The 12,938-nt window shown below is 39.3% G+C and overlaps 2 pseudogenes; one reads left to right on the top strand and one right to left on the bottom strand.

The window, feature by feature from the left end:
- The window catches only part of LOC107647067 (cytokinin riboside 5'-monophosphate phosphoribohydrolase LOG7-like), a 96,776-nt pseudogene that overhangs the window by 18,405 nt on the left and 65,433 nt on the right, over positions 1–12,938 (top strand).
- Positions 7,062–10,252, bottom strand: LOC148562189 (uncharacterized; annotated as a pseudogene).

Genomic DNA, 12,938 nt, shown 5'->3' with positions numbered 1-12,938 from the left:
TTTTGTTCATTGAAAATATACCTTAAGATTATAGGTTTAATATGGATTCCCTTAAATTTTCTACGAACATAAAAATTGAAATCATTTAGTGGTGGAAATATTAAATCGAATGTGAATTTGTGTTATTTGATAAAGAAAATCAAGGGGAATTTACTTAGATTCATTTTTCTCATGATTGTGTTATTTATTTTCCCTCTTTTCTTACAAGTTAAGAGTGATAGGCATGATGGATGACGATTTATTTTTGTTGGTCCACTCTGCTATTTGCAGTGGCGGTGGCGGCGGCGGTAGCACTGCTGGTTATGACTCTTTATTCATGTTACTATTTTTTTTGTTATTTTTCATTTTATTTTTCAACTTTGTGCCTTATTATTTATATATAAGTGTACACCACTTGATTTTTATTCAGAAGCTATTTAAAATACTTTTTTCAATTTGTGTTCACCTCTTCTTCAATTGTCGATGACCTCTTGGCTTGCAAAATGAAGCTGCTTCATGAAGTTAACTGATACTTCACCTTGCTTACTAAAGTTTTTTTTGTTTTGTTCTCTGTCTGTTCCTCTCATTTTTATAGTTTTATCTGCTTGATTTTGTACTTTAAAGATAGTCATAATTTATTGAAGTTTTTTTCTTCTTTTTCTGATATTGGTTAGGAAGTGTTTATTTTTTGTTTAAAAATATTCTCATGTTTCACAAATTAAATTTTTAACTTTAATAGAAAATCAGATATTTATTTTAGTTTCACTGGTGATATTAAATCACTTTTTAATCTTTAGATTACCGATGCCATATTTCTCAATTTTAAGTCTTATATTTTTCGATTTTTAAAAGATATGATTTTATGCATTTGAATAATAAAATACTTTTGTTGTAAAAAGTGAAAAAATCTATAAAGGTTGATACGGTTCAATTTCAATTGCTGCCTTCCTCATTTTGTATTTTTAACCTGTGAAACGTGTATTTTTAAGCTGGTATCTCACAAATGAAATTTTTAACTTTAATAGAAAACGAGATATTTAATTTAGTCTCGCTGAAGATAATAAATCATTTTTTAATCTTTGGATTACTAATCCCATATTCCTTAATTTTGACTGTTATATTTCTCAATATTAAAAGATATAATTTTATGCACTTGAATGATAAAGTACTTTTATTGTAAAAAGTGGAAAAACCTATAAAATTTGATATGGTTCAATTTCAGTTGTTAGCTTTCTCATTTGCTTCAGATTGGAGCTATTTATCTTTTATATTTCTAACTATTGAATAATACTTTTTTATGCATTCAATTTTAAAAAACTATTGTGGTAAAAAAGTGTGTTTATTTTTTGTTGTTTCTCTAAACTTTTGGTCTTTATTTTCTTGGCTTGCAAAATGAAGTTGCTTCATAAGTTAGGTGATACTTCTCCTTGCTTATTTATATTTTTTTTTGGTATGCTAAAAAATAATTACAATATTTTTCTTAATTGGTATATTTTGTTACATTTTTTACGATTGATACATTTTTATTCACTTATTTTCAGAAAGCAAATGTGGTCAACAATTGAAATGCTATGTAAACCAAACCGGTACACGTTATCCAATGTAATTTTCTCTAATTTCTGTGAGAAATATTTTATCCCAATTTATAGGGGCCAATTTTATCTGCTAACTTCGTTGAGTTGTATGTTAAAAAGTCGTTAAAAAGTTTTATTACTATTCTTTGTTTTGTTCTCTGTCTGTTCCTCTCATTTTTATGTTTTTATCTGCTTGGTTTTTTATTTTAAAGATACTCATCAAATTTTATTTTAGTTTCACTTTAATAGAAAACCAGAAATTTATTTTAGTTTCACTTGTGATATTAAATCACTTTTTAATCTTTGAATTACTGATGCCATATTTCTTAATTTTGAGCCTTATATTTCTCGATCTTTAAAAGATATAATCTTATGCACAAAAAACCTATAAAAGTTGATACCATTCAATTTCAATTGCTGCCTTCCTCATTTTGTTATGTTGAGAAGTTGTTACCTGTTTCTTTACTACTGTTTATTTTCTTTTTTTTTTCTGTTTGTCATTTTTCACCACCAAATTGAGTGTCAAATTCACCTTTGTGCTTTTTTTTTCTCTTGAGAGTCAAAATTATCTTTGTGCCTTATTTATACATAAGTGTACACCAATTGAGTGTTATTTTAAAGCTATTTAAAATACTTTTTTTTATTTTTTATCCTCTCTTCTTTGATTGTCAAAGAGCTGTTGGCTTGGAAAAAAGAGCTGATTGATGAAGTTAAGTGATATTTCTCCTTACATATTTTTACTTAAATTATATTTTTGTTTTATTTTGTGTGGTTTTACAATAACTTTTTTTCAGATATGGGAAGGTTCATAGGTGTATTAAAAACAATTAGAATATTGTTTTACGCAAAACTTTTGGACAATTTTTAAGAATTTTGACGAGTGACACATTTTTATTCACTAAATTTCAAAAATAATATGTGGTCAACAGTGAAGAATGTAAAAGTGAGAAAAACTATAAAATTTGATATGGTTCAATTCCAACGGCTGCCGTCCTTATTTTGTATCTTGAGAAGTCGTTACCTGTTTCTTTATTACTTTTTATTTTTGTTATTTCTGTTTGTTTTTTTTTTTTTTTTTGTCACAACCAAATTGAGTTTCAAATTCATCTTTGTGCCTTTTTTATGGTGTTCTCTTGAAAGTCAAATTTTTCTTTGTGCATTATTTATGTATAACTGTACACCACTTGTAACACCTACCATACAGAGTCTTATGCTTAAGCCATAATTCAGAGATGGCAAGGTATTACGACCTCTAAAATAAAAATAAAAAAAAAGTATGTATAGTAGTATGAATGATGTTTATAACTAGGAGCCTTTGAAGGAAAAATGGGTAAACAAAAATCGTGACTCGAAAAGCGCAACACTCCGATCGATAACGTACCGAACAAGAATAAACCAACACGAGATTATATATATACGAAAGAGTGTCAAAATGGGAATATCAAAACTCAAAATTCGGTTGCGAGGATAACCGGTCCGAGCATAGCAATAGATACATATATTAAAATAAGGAAAACCCCAAAGAAAACCCAAAGGGACATAAAAACAGAGAACCTATCCTCCAAAATCTCCTATAAGAGGAGTCATCACAGCTTGTATTATTCAATGGAGATAAAAGTATCTAAGAGAAATCATAAAATCAAAACAGAGTCCCTAGAACAAAGGATCTTCGCTAATCCAGAAGTCTCCAGCATGCTTCAGCGAGAAACCTCACGTCCTGCATCTGGAAACCACAAAATCCGCATGGGTGAGAACCAGAGGTCCCCAGCATGGTAACAGTTCCCCATATATAACATGTAATAATAGAGGAAAGCCAAAGGAAATCCTAGAAATTTCTCCAGATAATCTTATAAACAAGATAAACCATAAAGGGCATCTGACTAAAGATCCTTCAGTCTAACTAATACTTCCCTTTCCAATTCTTTCAGACCTCCCAACCACCAGCAGGAGTATAATATAGCGAACACAGTTATATCAGACAAGAGATATACAAATAGGAACAAATAAGGCATTTAGAAAGATAGCAAGTAATATGCAGTCAAATAGGCAATCTGAAACAATTCACATAGTATGCATATGATGAATGCATATCCCTAAGGGCTGATGATATCATCTGTCGGTTATAGAGCCAACCCGACAAGTCCTGGTAGCTAACCATTGGACTGTCCCTCTGTCGTGTCTCCCCAACTCGAGTTATACTCAATATAAATTTGATCATAATCATGATCCATATCCATCACCTTCACTGGTGAATATTTATGGGGGTGAGCTCATCCAGGGCTTTCACAGTGCCCGGCCACCCTGACGACATAGGGTCAAAAGAGCTTCGAGTTTCAACCTGGAGCACGTGGTGGCTAGCCACTGCTTCCTCCCAGGGAAACTCTCATCTCCGATAGTGGAAGTGCAAACATTCACAACTCATTCAACAGCATATATGCATTTATACTTAGCCATAATCATGGCTCCGCCGTAACACGGCAATAATCTAGCCATCCGGCTCACAGTTAAATCCATAACCAGCCAATTCATTAACAATTACGGCCCTTCGGCCCGTGGCATTAACAAGCACTTCCACCGCCATCCTCCGCATTTCACATAATCATCTTTGATCCTCATTGATCACTCATTTTTCCCTTGCTTCACTTGCAAGTTACCACATTCACTAGCTCCTTGTCTCATTGCTAGGCCATAATGATTTAAGACATAAGTGGTGAGATCGGAGGCTTAGAAGTATGAAACTTGGCTTTTAAAACTCAAAAATCAACTTTGGGATGAAAACAGAGCCACGCGTACACGCACTCCACGCGCACGCGTGGATGGCCACAAAACTCATTGACGCGCAAGCGTCATACGCGCGGACGCGCGGATTGAAAAATAGCCAAATGACGCGCAAGCGTTAGCCACGCGTACGCGTGGGTGCTCTTGCGCCCCAGGCACAAAATTGGCACAACTCTGGCACAACTCTCGGGAAAATAGTTGGGAATTTAGTGCAGCGGATCGACGTGCCCGCGCACACCATGCGCACGCGAGGATGGTGCTTTCTTGAAGAACGGCGCGTATGCGCAAGTGCGCCTACGCGCGGAGGGTCATTCTGCTAAAAATTTTCTAAGTTAAAAGCTGCAGAATTCACATATTCAACCCCCAATCTTCCGATGGACATAACTTTCTCATTTTAAATCGTTTTTCGCACTTTCTTCCAGCGGCGTGGACATCCCGGATCCAATTTCATTTCTAAACAAGTTTGGTACAAAACGAGGATCTGTAGTCCGAGTTATGTCCCTTCAAAATATGCCCAAAAACCATGTTTTCATACAAAACCACAAGGTGCCATTTTCAAAACAAGTCATTTTCAACTCTTTTCAAAATCAACCAAAACATGCCAATTTCAACCCTTTTTGAAATCAATCAAAATGTACCAAAATCAACATCAAGCCTCCTCAACTCACACATCAACACTTCACCACAATTCACAAAACATCATCCCACTAATTTAACACTTCTCAATTAAATGGCTAAGAGACAACACATAAACATGTCATACATACTTTCTCATTCCAATTTTCCATGATACCACTTTCAATTAACCATCATTACACATACTCAATATCATACTCACCATCAACATGGTGTCACCCACAATTCAACCTCAATTACTCATCAAGCATATATCACAACATGCATATTTCTCATACGTCATACCATCAAGGCATCAATAATCATCATCACATATATGACCACATCATATATCCCAACTATTCAACAACATCAACAATTCAATGCCTATCTTAGGGCCTCTAGCCTAAGTATTTCCTACCACATTATATATTAGATACAAGAAACTGAGACCATACCTTAGCCGATTTCCCAAGCTCAACCGGAGCACTTCCAAACCACTTGTCCACAAGTCCTCTAGGTCTCAACACCTCCAACAATAGATTTTTACCATCAAAAATCCTTTTTCAAGCTTTCCAAGGTCTTAATCAATCCCCAATATTCACATATACACAACCTAAGCCACAATCATCATACCCATACACAACATCTCAATACCCAAACATCATAGAACAACAAATTACACTAGGGTTGAGAATCTTACCACACCCAAGGTCCAAGAAGATAAGATTAACCTTCTCCTTCAAGAGAGTTCGGTCCTATAACATCAAAGAGCCCAAAATCTCAACATTTTTGCTCATGAAACTCGAAATCAAAGCTGGATATTCAAAGAGCAAAACGTGGCTTACCTCAAGATTGATTGTATGGGTTTTGTAGAGCTCTCGGTGGTGAATGCGTGGTCGCAAATGGTGCGGCAATCGGAGCTCTAGATCAAAAGTTATGGTGGTTTGAAGATCAAATGAAAGAAAGAACTTGAGAGAGTGTTCTTCCCTCCATGTCCTCCATTTCAGCGTGTTTCTTGAGTGTAGTGAGGAGAGAGAGTGCTGAAATGAGTGTATTAGGTTTAGTTTAGTTGGGCCAAGGGCCCACTTTGGGTCCGGTTAGCCCGGTTTGGCCCGTTCGGTCCAATCTTGGTCCGATTTCTATAAAATTGGTACTGAAATTCTCATCTCAATCTCCTCTATCATATTTAGCCATAAAAATCACATTTTTTTGGCTTTCTAGAATAAATTCTCATTTATGGGTTAATTGGTCATTAATTAACCGGGTTTTACATTCTACCCACCTAATTAGGAATTTTGCCCACAAAATTCAAATTCAAATACCTGAGAATAAGTGCGGATAATCCGTTCGCATCTCCGACTCAAGTTCCCAAGTGTGTTCCTCAACACCGCCTCAACTCCATGCCACTTTGACTAATGAAACCTCTTTTCCACGCAACCGTTTGATACTAGTATCATCAATTCTGACTGGAGCCACTGGAAGCGTCAAATCTTCTCTTAACTGAACCGATTCAGGTTCTAACACATGGCTAGCATCAGGAGTGTACTTCCGAAGCTGCGACACGTGAAATACGTCGTGCAGGTTCGAAAGATCAGGTGGTAGAGCCATCCGATACGCCACCGGTCCAACCCTCTCCAGGATTTAAAACGGACCGATGTATCTAGGATTCAACTTCTTTGCTTTAATCGCCCTACCTACTCCTGTGGTTGGAGTAACCTTAAGGAAAACATGGTCTCCTTCCTTAAATTCCAAGTGCTTCCGCCTCTGATCAGCATAACTCTTCTGGCGACTCTGCGCCGTAAGCATCCTATCTTGGATTTTCTTGACTTGTTCAATGGTTTAAGCTATCATCTCCGGCCCCAACAAGCCTTTCTCTCCCGCTTCATACCAACACAGCGGAGATTGACATTTCCTCCCATACAAAGCCTCATACGGAGCCATTCCAATGCTCGCATGGTAACTATTATTGTATGCAAACTTCACTAACGGCATATACCGATCCCAACTCGCCGATTGGTCCAAAACACAAGCTCTCAACATATCCTCTAGCGTTTGGATTGTCCTCTCGGATTGACCATCTGTTTGAGGATGGTAAGCCGTACTCAAGCTTAGTCAGGTTCCGAAAGCTTTTTGAAATGCACCCCAAAATCTCGAAGTGAAGCGAGGATCTCTATCAGTGATTATAGTAGCCGGTACGCCATGAAGTCTCACAATCTCCTTTATGTACACCCGTGCTAGTTCCTCAAGGGTGTAAGTCATCCGAATGGGTAAAAAGTGGGCTGATTTCGTCAGTCGGTCCACAATCACCCAAATAGCATCAAAACCAGTCCTAGTCCTTGGCAATCCTGACACAAAGTCCATTGCAATACTTTCCCACTTCCATTGCAGAACCTCTAAAGGTTGAAACATTTCGGAAGGTCTTTGATGTTCAATCTTTACCTTTTGACAGGTTAAGCACTTTGAAACATATTCCGCCACATCATTCTTCATACCCGGCCACCAAAACATTGCCTTTAAATCATGGTACATCTTAGTACTTCCCGGGTGAATGGAGAATCCGCTTTTGTGTGCCTCCTTTAAGATATCTTGCCTCAAAGTGCCAATTTCCGGCACAATGATCTTACCCTTGAATCTTCATAACCCATCTTTTTCTTCTGACACTCTCCATTGTTTCCCTTGCTCAATAGCCGGTAACACCTTCCATAACGCTTCATCATTCTCATGGGCCTTTAGGAGTTCAGACTTAAAGTCACTTGAGATCTCTAATTGGCTCAAACACAAAGTTTCAGATACTTCTTGAGCACCAATTTTTTTAGACTCTTGAATCCCTTGAGCAACTTCTCCTCTTGAAGCATCATCCAAGCCGCATATAACGACTTCCGACTAAACGCATCCGCCACTACATTCGCCTTTCCCAGATGGTAATTCAACTCAAAGTCGTAGTCCTTCAATAATTCCATCCACCTTCTCTGCCTCATATTAAGCTCTTTCTGATCAAAGAGATATTTCAAGCTCTTGTGATCGGAGAAAACTTGGAACTTAAATCCATAGAGGTAATGCCTCCACACCTTTAGCGCAAACACGACCGCAGCGAGTTCCAAATCATGCGTAGGGTAACTAACTTCATGCGGTCTCAACTGGCATGAGGCATACGCCACCACATTATGATGCTGCATCAGCACGCATCCTAGACCCTTTAGTGAGGCATCACAGTACACCTCAAACGGTTCGTTCGGCTTAGGTAACACCAACACAGGTGCAGTGGTCAACTTTTTCTTCAACGCCTGAAAGCTCTTCTCACACTCAGGAGTCCAAACAAATGGTGTGTCTTTGCGGGTTAACTTTGTCAACGGCAAGGCGAATTACGAAAAGCCTTTGATGAACCTTCGGTAGTAGCCAGCTAAGCCTAGAAAACTCCTTATCTCAGTTACTGTGGTTGGTTGCTTCTAATCCATCACAGCCTCCACCTTGGCTGAATCTACGGCTATTCCCTTCTTACTCACCACGTGACCCAAAAACTTCACCTCACTCTTCCAAAAATCACACTTAGACAGTTTCGCATAGAGTTTCTTCTCCTTTAGAATCTGCAACACGGTCCTTAAGTGTTCCGCATGCTCTTCTTCACTTTTGGAGTAAATCAGTATGTCGTCAATGAAGACAACAACGAATTTATCCAGAAACGGACAGAACACTCTATTCATATAATCCATGAATACTGCAGGAGCGTTCGTCAACCCAAAGGACATTACAGTGTACTCGTAATGACCATAACGAGTCCTGAAAGCGGTCTTAGGGATATCCTCACCCCTCACCCTTATCTGGTGATAACCGGATCGCAAATCGATCTTAGAGAAAACCCCAGCTCCATGTAACTGATCCATGAGATCATCAATCCTTGGCAATGGGTACTTATTCTTTATCGTGACCTTGTTCAGCTACCTGTAATCCACACAGAGCCGCATACTTCCATCTTTCTTCTTTACTAGTAACACTGGAGCACCCCACGGGGAAACACTTGGTCGGATAAAGTTCTTACCCAACAAATCCTCTAACTGAGACTTTAGCTCGGCCATCTCTAACGGTGACATTCTATAAGGAGCACTTGAGATTGGTCCCACCCCAAGCACCAATTCAATAGCAAACTCGACCTCTCGGTTAGGTGGAAATTAATCAATGTCATTGGGAAACACTTTCGGAAACTCACACACCATCGGAATCTTTTCCAACCTTTGATCATCACCCGAAACACCCGCGGTTAACAACAGGATACCCTAACATTCGATTCCGGAACAGTTCACCATCATCGAATTCAAGTAATAATTATTCACCACGACCGGTCCTCCTGTATCTTCCGGCATAAAGTACACCGACTTTGTAGAACAATCAAGCAGGACATGGTTCTCAGATAACCAGTCCAATCCCAAGATAAGGTCAAGACCGATCATCGGTAAGCAGATTAAATTATGGACAAAATCACACTACTTGAACCTAAACGAAACTTTCGGGCATCCTAGCCTAGTTACCATGGCCTCATGGGTAGCATTATACACTTTTAGGTCATAACCTAAGGTTACGATCTTCAATCCTAACTCATGGGCTTTCTCAAATGCAATGGATGAATGTGATGCTCCCGAATCAAATAAAGCATTTAAAGTTCGACCAGCTATTTCACAGTTACCTCGGATAAGTGCCTCAGATCCCTCAGCACCTATAGTTGAAGTGGTGAACACCCGACCAGTCTGTTGCGCCTTCCTGGCACCTTGTTTTTGCTTCTCCGGACAGTTTGGGACCTTATGTCCCGCCTTACCACAGTAATAGCACAAGCCCCACCCGGCCTTGCACGGGGCTCCCGGATGGTGACTTCCACACCTAGCACAAGCTTGCTCATTCTGAGGCTGCTTTCCAAACCTTTTTCCTCAGGAGTTGTTGTTGTTGGGCCTCCTAAAAGAACCTCCCCTCTTGAAAGGTGGACCTCTAGGTGCAAAGCTCTTCCCTCGGTTCTGTAGGAATGATCCTTTGTGACTCCCTCTCTCAGCAGCTGCCTTCTTCACACACTCTTCAGCAACCCTACACTTGTTCACCAACACAGCGAAAGTTCTGATCTCCATTGGTCCCTGAGCTCCATTTCTGTCATTGCCATGGTTGTTCATCTGTTGACCAAGAGCCTCAGCAGTGGCTTGCATAGCAGTAGCCATGTTCTCCAACGCAGTCATAAGGTTCACCGGGTCGTTAGGGTTAATCTCTGGCGCACGAGCATTCATATGACCTCTCCCACGGCCTCTACCGTGTCCACGAGGCGCCATCTGGTTCCTATACACACCAAACATTCGATATTAAGTTAATCAGTCTCAATATCAGAAGTCTAGTGCTTCAAGTCCCAAATGTATGCTCATGAATGTTTATGCCAATTATATCAAGTAGATATACTAATAGCATATAACACACATACAGAGAATGCATAGAAGCATAGTCAGTCCATCCCTCAGGCTCTACAGGACCGAACTGCTCTGATACCATAATGTAACATCCTACAATACAAAGTCTTATGCTTAAGTCATAATTCAGAGATGGCAAGGTATTACGACCTCTAAAATAAAAATAAAAAAAAGTACGTATATTAGTATGAATGATGTTTATAACTAGGAGCCTTTGAAGAAAAAAGGGGTAAACAAAAATCGTGACTCGAAAAGCGCAACACTCCGATCGATAACATGCCGAACAAGAATAAACCAATGCGAGATTATATAGATACGAAAGAGTGTCAAAATGGGAATATCAAAACTCAAAATCTGGTTGCGAAGATAACCGGTCCGAGCATAGCAATATATACATATATTAAAATAAGGAAAACCCCAAAGAAAACCCAAAGGGACATAAAAACAGAGAACCTATCCTCTAAAATCTCCTATAAGAGGAGTCATCACAGTTTGTATTATTCAATGGAGATAAAAGTATCTAAGAGAAATCATAAAATCAAAACAAAGTCCCGAGAACAAAGGATCTTCGCTAATCCAGAAGTCTCCAGCATGCTTCAGCGAGAAACCTTACGTCCTGCATCTGGAAACCACAAAATCCGCATGGGTGAGAACCAGAGGTCCCCAGCATGGTAACAGTTCCCCATATATAACATGTAATAATAGAGAAAAGCCAAAGGCAATCCTAGAACTTTCTCCAGATAAAAATCAAAGCTTATAAACAAGCTAAACCATAAAGGGCATTTGACTAAAGATCCTTCAGTCTAACTAATACTTCCCTTTCCAATTCTTTCAGACCTTCCAACCACCATCAGGAGTATAATATAGCGAACACAGTTATATCAGACAAGAGATATACAAATAGGAACAAATAAGGCATTTAGACAGATAGCAAGTAATATGCAGTCAAATAGGCAATCACAAACAATTCACATAGTATGCATATGATGAATGCCTATCCCTAAGGGCTGATGATATCATCTGTCGGTTATAGAGCCAACCCGACAAGTCCTGGTAGCTAACTATTGAACTGTCCCTCTGTCGTGTCTCCCCAACTCGAGTTATACTCAATATAAATTTGATCATAATCATGATCCATATCCATCACCTTCACTCGTGAATATTTATGGGGGTGAGCTCATCCGGGGCTTTCACAGTGCCCGGCCACCCTGACGACATAAGGTCAAAAGAGCTTCGAGTCTCAACCTGGAGAACATGGTGGCTAGCCACTGCTTCCTCTCAGGGAAACTCTCATCTCCGATAGTGGAAATGCAAACATTCACAATTCATTCAACAGCATATATGCATTTATACTTAGCCATAATCATGGCTCCGCCGTAACACGGCAATAATCCAGCCATCCGGCTCACGGTTAAATCCAAAACCAGCCAATTCATTAACAATTACGGCCCTTCGACCCGTGGCATAACAAGCACTTCCACCACCATCCTCCGCATTTCACATAATCATCTTTGATCCTCATTGATCACTCATTTTTCCCTTGCTTCACTCGCAAGTTACCACATTCACTAGCTCCTTGTCTTATTCCTAGGCATATCATAATGATTTAAGACATAAGTGGTGAGATCGGGGGCTTAGAAGTATGAAATTTGGCTTTTAAAACTCAAAAATCAACTTTGGGATGAAAACAGGACCACGCGTACGAGCACTCCACGCGCACGCGTGGATGGCCACAAAACTCATTGACGCGCAAGCGTCATACGCGCGGACGCGTGGATTGAAAAATAGCCAAATGACGCGCAAGCGTCAGCCACGCGTACGCGTGGGTGCTCTTGCGCCCCAGGCACAAAACTGGCACAACTCTCGGGAAAATAGCTGGGCATTTGGTGCAGCGCATCGACGCGCCCGCGCACACCATGCGCACGCATGGATGGTGCTTTCTTGAAGAACGGCGCGTACGCGCCAAGTGCGCCTATGCGCGGAGGGTCATTCTACTAAAAATTTTCTAAGTTAAAAGCTGCAGAATTCACAGATTCAACCCCCAATCTTCCGACGGACATAACTTTCTCATTTTAGATCGTTTTCTATCCGTTCTTCCAGCGGTGTGGACATCCCGGATCCAATTTCATTTCTAAACAAGTTTTGTACAAGACGGGGATCCGTAGTCCGAGTTATATCCTGTCAAAATATTCCCAAAAACCATGTTTTCATACAAAACTACAAGGTGCCATTTTCAAAACAAGCCATTTTCAACTCTTTTCAAAATCAACCAAAACATGCCAATTTCAACCCTTTTTTAAATCAATTAAAATGTACCAAAATTAACATCAAGCCTCCTCAACTCACACATCAACACTTCACCACAATTCGCAAAACATCATCCCACTAATTTAACACTTCTCAATCAAATGGCTAAGAGACAACACATAAACATGTCATACATACTTTCTCATTCCAATTTCCCATGATACCACTTTCAATTAACCATCATTACACATACTCAATATCATACTCACCATCAACATGGTGTCACCCACAATTCAACCTCAATTAC

The sequence above is a fragment of the Arachis ipaensis genome, chromosome B6, assembly GCF_059453495.1.
Source record: "Arachis ipaensis isolate K30076 ecotype BB chromosome B6, ASM5945349v1, whole genome shotgun sequence".
NCBI lineage: Eukaryota > Viridiplantae > Streptophyta > Magnoliopsida > Fabales > Fabaceae > Arachis > Arachis ipaensis.
Note: the sequence above shows the minus strand (reverse complement) of the source record. Positions and strands in the feature narration are given on the sequence as shown.